The sequence below is a fragment of the Amblyomma maculatum genome, chromosome 11, assembly GCF_055883805.1.
Source record: "Amblyomma maculatum isolate TAMU_Amacu chromosome 11, ASM5588380v1, whole genome shotgun sequence".
Taxonomy (NCBI): domain Eukaryota; kingdom Metazoa; phylum Arthropoda; class Arachnida; order Ixodida; family Ixodidae; genus Amblyomma; species Amblyomma maculatum.
This window is the reverse complement of record NC_139354.1, coordinates 149,341,536-149,350,903: the sequence shown is the minus strand read 5'-3', so window position 1 is coordinate 149,350,903 and position 9,368 is coordinate 149,341,536. Positions and strand designations below refer to the sequence as shown.

General features: G+C 50.7%; 1 pseudogene; it reads left to right on the top strand.

Moving 5' to 3' along the window:
* The first annotated feature begins 1,501 nt into the window (after positions 1–1,501).
* On the top strand, positions 1,502–3,478 carry LOC146175162 (uncharacterized; annotated as a pseudogene).
* The last annotated feature ends 5,890 nt before the right edge of the window (positions 3,479–9,368 follow it).

Genomic DNA, 9,368 nt, shown 5'->3' with positions numbered 1-9,368 from the left:
CGAGCACCATTTCAGCTTCTTCTTCCTGCCTTCCTCCCCACCCCTCAAATTCTCCTCTTACAAGAAGCCGGGACGAAATCCTACATCCCCGGCTACACTCCCATATATTCCGACTCCACAGACGCACCACGCGCTGCCACATTTATACACCGTAGTCTCACCTATATCACACACCAGGTAGCTGCGGATGCCCCATGCGTAGTTACAGAAATCATACACTCCACCCACTCTCTCTCATCCATCTACGTCGCCAACATATACCATTCACACCCATTACCCATTGCCTCGCTAGAATCTCTCCTAAAGAGTATATATAAATTGGCGGGTAAGCACCCTCTACTCATTGGGGGGGGGGGGGGGGGGGGGGACTTTAACAGTCCCCACACAGACTGGGGCTATATCAAAACCACACACAGAGGCTGCAGATTATGGACCCTTCTTCAAAACCTTAATTTTTCCGTCCACAACAACTTCAACACACCCACGAGAATTGGCAATAGTGTATGTGTCGACACCAGCCCCGACCTCGTATTCAGCCGCTGTTTAACAAAGGTGACATGGGGCAGAACTCAACTTACATTAGGCAGCGACCACTACATCATTCTCGCCTCCATCCCCTTTCAAAAAAAAGCGCAAAGCCTACACCACACACAAACTCATCAACTGGGACCACTTCAGGGCTACCCGGCAATCTCGTGAGTCAGAGCCCATCACTGACATAGAGGCCTGGATGAACTCGCTCACACAGGATCTCCAGACCCACATCCGATACATTGAGACAAAAGGGGAGATTCCTACCCTTGACAGCCGCCTCGCTCACCTCTGGGAAGCTCACCATAGCATCTTAGAGCGATGGAAAAGCCAAAAACTGAACAGAACGCTAAAGAAGCGTCTCTCAGCACTTCAAGCACAAATCCAACAGCACTCTGAAGACTTCTGCCGCTCCAATTGGAACCAGATCTGTCACAGCATGTCTGGCAAACTATCCTCCAAAAAAGCCTGGCAACTCCTTCGCCACCTCATAGATTCAACACGAACAAAATCTGCCACGCAACACCATGTTACTCGCCTCATTCATAAAAACATAGATGACACAGATACCCTAATCGGCACCCTCAAAATCACATACACGTCTCCGGGCACTTCTACCACTCTCCCATGTTACAACGGATGCCCGAACCCAACATCAGACGAAGAAATCACGGTGGCAGAAGTCCGAGCGGCACTTCTTGCGCTACGAACAAATTCTGCTCCAGGCGCAGATCAAATCACAAATTCCCTTCTCCGTAACTTGGACGATAATTCTATCGTGCAGATTACGGATTACTTCAACAAATGCTGGAATGAAGGCACTCTGCCCCAATCATGGCGGCATGGCAAAATAGTCTTCATTCCCAAGCCAAACAAACCCCTCACGCTACAGAACCTTCGCCCCATTTCCCTGACATCATGCCTCGGAAAGCTCTTCGAGCATGTTATTCAAAACAGACTTGCCCGCCATATGGCTGACAACGACTTGTATCCGCACAGCACGGTCGGCTTTCGTCCGCACCTGTCGGCTCAGGACGCTATGCTGCAGTTAACGAACGACATTTACAACCCCCTCACACCAGGACACACCAAAGCAGTTCTCGCTTTAGATCTCTCCAAAGCCTTCGATCGCATCCACCACTTAGCGATCGTTAGTGCACTCTCCTCCCTCAATGTTGGAGAACGCACGTACTCATACATCAAGGCCTTCTTATCAGATAGAACAGCTGAAATCCATTTTGGCCCCCTAACCTCAGAGAAATTCACCCTCAACAGTGTAGGCACCCCACAGGGGTCTGTACTATCGCCTCTCCTCTTCAATATCACCCTCATACCCCTTGCTAGCAAATTGAACACCATCCCACACCTACGCCACACACTATATGCTGACGACATAACCATATGGACCACACATGGCAACGACGGAGAAATAGAGGAAGCCCTACAAACAGCAGCTACCACCACCCAAACTCACGCAAGCAGCATAGGGCTATCATGCGCTGCGGAGAAGTCAGAGCTCCTCATCATCCGTCCACGAAACTCTCCGTGTGCCCCGATTTCAGTCGCCATTGAAGACCGGCCCGTCCCTGAGGTTCCCAACCTCAGGATACTAGGACTCCACATCCAATCTAATGGGAAAAACACCATCACACTCAAGAAACTCCAGCAGATTACTGGTACCATATCGCACCTCATTAGGAGAGTAACAGTAAGGCACAGGGGAATGAAAGAACGCGATTTATGTCGCCTCATTCAAGCCTTTGTCCTTAGTCGGGTGCTCTACACAACTCCCTACCTCTCACTTGCAAAACACGACATCAACGCTTTAAATATACTCATTCGCAAAGCCTATAAGACCGCACTCAAACTACCCTGCAACACGCCTAACGAACGCCTTGCAGCCCTAGGCATACACAATAGCATTGAGGAGCTCATTGAAGCCCACAAACATGCCCAATACATACGACTCACACGCACATCAACGGGTCGCCACATACTCTCTCATCTCGGAGTCAGGATACCCGCAAATGACCCAGACCTCTTCCCTATACCCAAGCATATCCACAAGGAGCTTATTATTAAGCCCCTTCCCCGAAATATGCATCCCCATCTCCACGAACAGCGCCGTATAGCCCGTGCTAAGGCACTCCACCGACAGTACGGCTCCGACTCCGAAACCGCATGGGTGGATGCAGCATGCACAGGCATAAGCGCCGCGGCTGCAGCAGTAAACTCCTCTCTCTCCCCACTTTTTAAGCTGCCACTTCTACCAAACCTCACCTCTGAAGAAGCCGAGGAAGCTGCAATAGCTGCCGCCATAACGCATACGAAAGCAAATTACATTCTCAGCGACTCCAAAACTGCCATTCAAAATTTTGCGCGAGGCAGAGTCCATTGTCCAGTCTTTGACATTCTAAGCTCATCTGCTGCGCAAAACCCGTCCCGCCAAGTGGAGCTGATTTGGGTGCTGGCACACTCCGGGAACCCTGGCAACGAGGCTGCCAACTTTTTAGCCCGAGGTACCATACACCGGGCACAGGAAGCCTCCGACCTGGGATTCACGAGGGAACGCATGCACACTTTCAGCAAGCTGACCGAGGCCTACAGAGCCACTCGGCAGCTATACCCTCCGCCTCACTCATCCCTAGACAATAGACGTGCCACTATTTGGAGACGTCTCTAAACGCACACCTTCCCATCCCCTCAATCTCTTTCTTACTATCATCCCCTCTATCCTACACCCGCATGCACCCTCTGTCCCGAATCACACGCTAACGCCCTTCACATCTTAACACTCTGCCCGGCGGACCCTCCCCCGCGGGGCCTGGAGCACCTTATCACCTGGGAGGACTGGGAGGCCCTGCTGCGCTCTACGGACCCGGCTGATCAGGAAACTGTCACAAGCCGGGCTACCAGCGTAATGGACCTTCGGGGCATGAACGCTTGAGTACAGTGGGGCCGTGGGGGGGCCCAGGGATCTGCGAGTCCCAAACTCCTTTGCTCAAATAAGGTTTTATCCATCCATCCATCCGAAAAGCCAACATGCAGAGAATTCACAGCGCGTCAGTGCGAGGGGAAAATTTAGGCGCGAGGGAGAAGTCCTCCTCCCAGCTTTTCCTTTCCTCCTTTCGCCCGCGCGTGGGAGAATCCGCCTTTTGCGCGAGTTGTCTGCGCATGCGCGAAGTCGTAGCGCCGCGACCGATGGAAACACATTGGACGGCGTCGACGGCGTTTCTCGGCGCCGCCAGTGCACGGGTAGCACGAGGGCTGGCGGCACCGGGCGGCACAGTGACTGTCACAGGCTTGGAAAAGCGATGCCAACCACATCTGCCGCGTACGGTTGCCACTCTCTAGGCGTGCCGAGATGCAAGACGCGGTTTTTCAGGTTTCCTTCGGCGAGCCGCGCCCAACAATGACGCGAAGCTTGAATTATAGGGCCACCAAGCGTCAAGATGTGAATGGCCGACCTTAGCAACCGACTGCGTACTCTCGACTGTGTGAAAAACACATCGTTACAGGTATGTATGTATCTAAAGGAAATGTGCATGATGAAAAGTATCTACCAGAGTTTGCACCAAGTCTGTAACCCACCAGTGATAGCCGCAATGAGCATTTGTTCGGCGCGTGTTTACGTGCGACGGAGCCTGATGGCGATGTATTTTGTGGTTTGTTTTCTTTATGTGCGAGAAGCCGGGTAGCGCAGGTATCACAGGTGGCTGTGTGCGCTAGACCGTAATATTTAGCATGTTTTATCGCGACTGCCACCTGAGTGAAAATAAAAAAGATTTGGGCGTTTGTTGTGATGCACCGCCGTTCGCGAGCCGAGTGATTGAGCTGGTCATGAGGCTCGCGAGCGGCAGTGCAATAAACCACGTACTTTTTTTCTTGTCAGGTGGCAGTAACGATAAAACATGCTAAATATTACGGCCTAGCGCGCACAGCCGCCTGTGATATCTATGCTACCTAGCCCTTTCGCACATAAAGAAAAGAAACGACAAAATACATCGCCATTAGGCCCTGGCGCAACTAAAGCAATCACGCACCGAAGAAATCCTCATTGCAGCTATCACTGGTGCGTTACAGGCTGGGCGCAAACTCCAGTAGGTACTTTTCATCATGCATATTTCCTTTAAATGCATACATACCTGTAGTATTTGTGTTTTTGCCGCTCGGAGCATATGACGCACTTGACACTCTTGCACGACGCACAGCAATTTTTTTACCTTAAAGGCTCGTCTTCGTGCACGCCAAAGCATTCGGATTTTGTTACTTCGGTGCACGCAATCAGATGCCCTTCGTTAGGGAGATTGATAATCGTCGTCTTCGTCCAACTGTTTGCAAGGCAAGGAAACCGCCCGGCACAAATGAGTCTCCTGGAGGGTTCATGCTCGTTCACTTGCAGAGTGAATCGCTCTGGACGTCTGGACGTGTTCTGTAGTCCTGTCTAATATTCCGCCTTTTGCGCGAGGATGTGGCGCCATCATGCGGGAGCGGGCGAGAAACACATTGGACGGCAGTGCAGCAGACGACGCGAAAGCACACCATACGAAATGGCCACGCCAATGCAAGTAGAAAGCGAAAGCTCCCCCTTTTTTGGCCTCGGGGCGGGAAGTAGTGACAGTGATTGCAGTATATCATGTTCACTCAGTATAGGGGAATGTTAGTGTTTTGACAATCCACTCATAACGCACGCATATACTATCTTCCTATTGTAAGAGCGTGTAGCGCGGGCCGTGTTCGACGTGACAGAATGAGACGTTCTCAGCGTGCAGGTTTTCGGCAGACAGGAGAGCGCGGAGGCAGAGAGAGAGGGATCTCAAAGGGCAAAGCAGCCAGGGGTTTGTTGATGCTGCAAAGCTAGGTGGAACCGCATATGCGCGGGGTGTCTTGAGTTACCGAGCACAATGCGGTCACCACGGCGTCGGCATGGTGTAATGGGCGTCGCTTTCTCCTCGCGTCATCTACAAGCGTGCAGCTATAGGATTTTAACTACGATCGCGGCAGAGAGGCACCTATACACATTCCTTGAAAAGGGTATTGTCCCGGCCGGAATGCACACCTGCAGGAAGCGCGGCATTTTTCTGGCCAAGGATGATTCAGCGCTGTAGCCGTTTTCTGCCCTCAGGAGTCAAAACGGATGTGGTCGCAGTGGTGAAAAGGCTCTCGGTGCACAGAGAATGGTCATTCTGTTGTGAAAGGATCCACAACCTTTCTGCCTCCGCCGCGATGTCTGCGGAATCAACGACATCAAAATGCGTCAAGTCCTGGTTGGATGACGGGAGGTGCTTCACGTCATCCAAAGAATCCTGCTGTGTGTTACCCCAGATCCAGGGTGCAATCTTATTCCAAAACCGGTGCAGTGGTACGGCAACAGTTGCCTTATGGGGCAGAAACACATGATAAAAGTTGAGAAGCCCCAGGAATGCATATAGCTTCATCTTGCCTGCGGGACGTGGTGCCTTCACGATCGATTGAGCCTTTTCAGGCGTTGGATGAATTCTCTCAGTGTTGACTCGAAACCCTAAAAAATCTACTTGAGCCACCACGAGCTTGCATTTCTCTTTCTTGACTTTGAGCCCCACAGCTTTGAACCTCCTGAGAACTTCACGAAGACGACTGAACCGCTCTTCATGAGAGGCTCCAGCAGCAATGGCATCATCAAAGTAAGCAATGACCCAAGGCACTCCCCGCAGAAGGTTTTCCGCGGGAATGGAAAATGCTGGGTGCATTTCTGACCCCAAATTGAAGTCAGTGGACACGGAAAGCTCCCCAGGGAGTTACCTGCTTCCTTGGTCACTGACAGTTGCATGGTAAGCCTTGGCCAAATCAAGCTTAGCAAAAATAATTGCACTGGAGAGCGACGACAGCCCATGGCTCACCACTGGTACTAGATATGCATGTTGCTGCAATGCTTTGTTTATTGTGCACTTGTAGTCTGTACAGATACAGACATCCCTATTAGCCTTCAAGGGAGTGACGATAGGCGTTTTCCATCTTGCGTGATCAACTGGCTCCAGGACACCTTGTTGTATGAGCTTATCCAGCTCTGCATTGATTTTGGGACGAAGTGCGAAAGGTACTCTGCGTGCCCTCAGTCGGATTGGCATAACCTCGGGATTGAGTGCAAACTGCACAGTGGACCTTTGTAGCACCTCAGTGCTCCATCAAACACTGAACTGAATTACTGTAATATGGCAGCAACCGAGTGGAACGGCTGGATGATATGCTGCACTCCTGCGATGTTGATACCCAGCACTGGGAACTTGTTTAGTCCAAGCAGGCTTGGATGCTCACCCTTGACAATGATAGATGTAACAGGCCATCAAAGTCCTTAACTTCACTCTAAACGTGCCATATCCATGCACAGCTATGCGATTGGCCTAATAATCCTTCATCGTGATATCCAGCGGTTTCAGCAATGGTAAACGGCCGCTTCGGAAAATCCGCCTGCATGTGGCGTCAGATATGAGTAAAAAAGTTGACTCCGAATCCACCTCCATTTGGCATGGCTTACCTTCAATTTCGACCATCACATGTATCTTCCTCCAGGCGGATGCAAGCACATTGTGGTTAGCGGTCGCAGTTTGGTGGTCGCAGTAGGAAATATTCATCCGAGGCGTGGCCCTAACGTGAGAAGTCCTGCCGTTGGTCTCGGAGTTCTGGAGGTTGTCCCTTGGCCTTCGAGAATGGCAGACCCTCAATATGTGACCCGTTTTCCCGCAGCCCCTACACTGGGCATCCCTGAACTGAAATGGCATAGACGCCATTAGGGGGAGTTCTGGAGGTGGTCCCTTGGCCTTCGAGAATGGCAGACCCTCAATATGTGACCCGTTTTCCCGCAGCCCCTACACTGGCCATTCCTGAACTGAAATGGCATAGACGCCGTTGGGGGGGGGGGGGGGGCACCGCAACTAGCACAGGTGACGCCCCCTGTTTCTTCTGGGTCTGCTTGCTGGGCAGGAATGTTCCGTAGATGCAAGACATCTTCGGTGGTGTCTTGCTCATTATCGTCGTCCACGCTCGCTCCCTGATGTACTGGCCTGATGCGCGGCGTGGTTACACTTGGACGAACGCCGGGGTTAGCTTTCCGGTCAATGGCCTCGGCAGCAGTTGCCTCCTCCACAGCACTAGCGAAGGTCAATTCTTTCTTGGCCGAAAGTTGTCACTTTACCTTGTCGTTCCGCAACCCGAAAACAAAATGGTCCCATGGCGCAGTGTCGAGGGTCGTGAAATTACAATGCTGCGCTGTGGTTCGAAGGGCAGCAAGGTAGGCGGCTGCCGGCTCTCCCTGTGCCTGGTCGCTTCGGTGGAATTCGTATCGCCTTGTGACCTCCGGCGGCTTTGAGGCTAGGTGCACCCTGAGTACGGCAAGTATTGTTTCGAACGGAGTATATCCTTAAGCTGGGCCAGCGCGACGAGCGCTTTCGGCAACTGAAAAGTGGCGGCGCTGCAACGACTAATATGGACCGCTTCTTACCGCCGTCTGTAACATCTTGCACATGCAGGAAGAACTCGATACTCTGTGCATAATCTTCCCAGTCCTCGAGGCGGGACAAGTTGAAAACTTCAATGTATGCCTCACTGGGGTTGGTGGTTGTGCTGCCCAGGTGGGCGCTAGCGATGTCAGCTTCCCGTGGAAGCTGCAGCGACGATGTCCAACGACTATCCCATTCTCGTGGCCAATGTTAAGTCGGGTTCATGACCATCTTTATTAAAACGTCGTCCGACCCCAGCCGTAACAATACTAAAAAACACACTCCAAACACACCACTGCTGTCACAACACCACACAGGTCTGCCGCACATCGTTGCCAGTCTGGAGCATCACTTGCACGACACGGCGGCAGTAACATGCAACTGTCCCACCACTAAACTCTGAACACAACGTAAGCTGTTCAGGAAATTTCTCATAGCCCAAGTCATATCCTGAAGACATTCCTTGCTCGTTTCACTTTTTCCCTCACGTACCTAGCAGATGTGCAATGGTCACATTATCCTATGTTATCTTTTACAATATTAACTTAGCTTAATTTGTAACTTTATTCCTCATAATATTTTCCAGGTAGGCATACTGCAACCATGTGGTAGCATTAAGGAAAACAGGCTAAATCACCTCCACAAAATATTTGAAGACGCAAGAGCTTTGGCCCCTGAGAAGACTCTACGTCGTGACTGCTGACTGCTCTTCTCATTGTAATCATGGTTTAAATGAAAAGGAGGGTTTTAACCAGACAGTAGATAAGAGTTTAGTTGAGAGAATAGGTGTGTTGGTGAGGGAAGGCATCTCGTCTATTTCCTGAATGAAAAAGTGCCTACATTATTATGTGCTTTTTCCAGGCAATGAAAAACCAGACAGCAGTAGTATAGCATTTTTCCCTACTGCTAAGGACATTAGTAGCCATATCCAAATGACTCTTTGGAAAGGCCACTTAAGCACTAACAAAGAATGTACTTGATATGGTCACAAGCATTAAAACTGAGCAGCCTAAACGTTCGGTACTTTTTCCGCCGTAAGCTGTAATCAAGGGTGAAAGTGGTTGCATGTCTGATGACATGGAAGTGAGAGTCGTGACTGAATGTGAGCAGATACTGCTTTTTTGTTGTCAGTCAAAATTTGTGAAAAATGTGGTTTCAAATTTGGGAGTGTACTTGTCTCTTTAGGTTCTGCCCGTAAACAAGTGATTATGCCCTCTCAATTTTTCTTCTCGTTATAAAAACACCAGCAGGCTTCACAACTGCTGGTGCATTAATTGTGCAGTTTAAATCTGCATCTTTTCAGACAATGCGTTGACCGTCTGTCACCACAATATTGGATGGTCGACTACTGTGAAGCCGAGA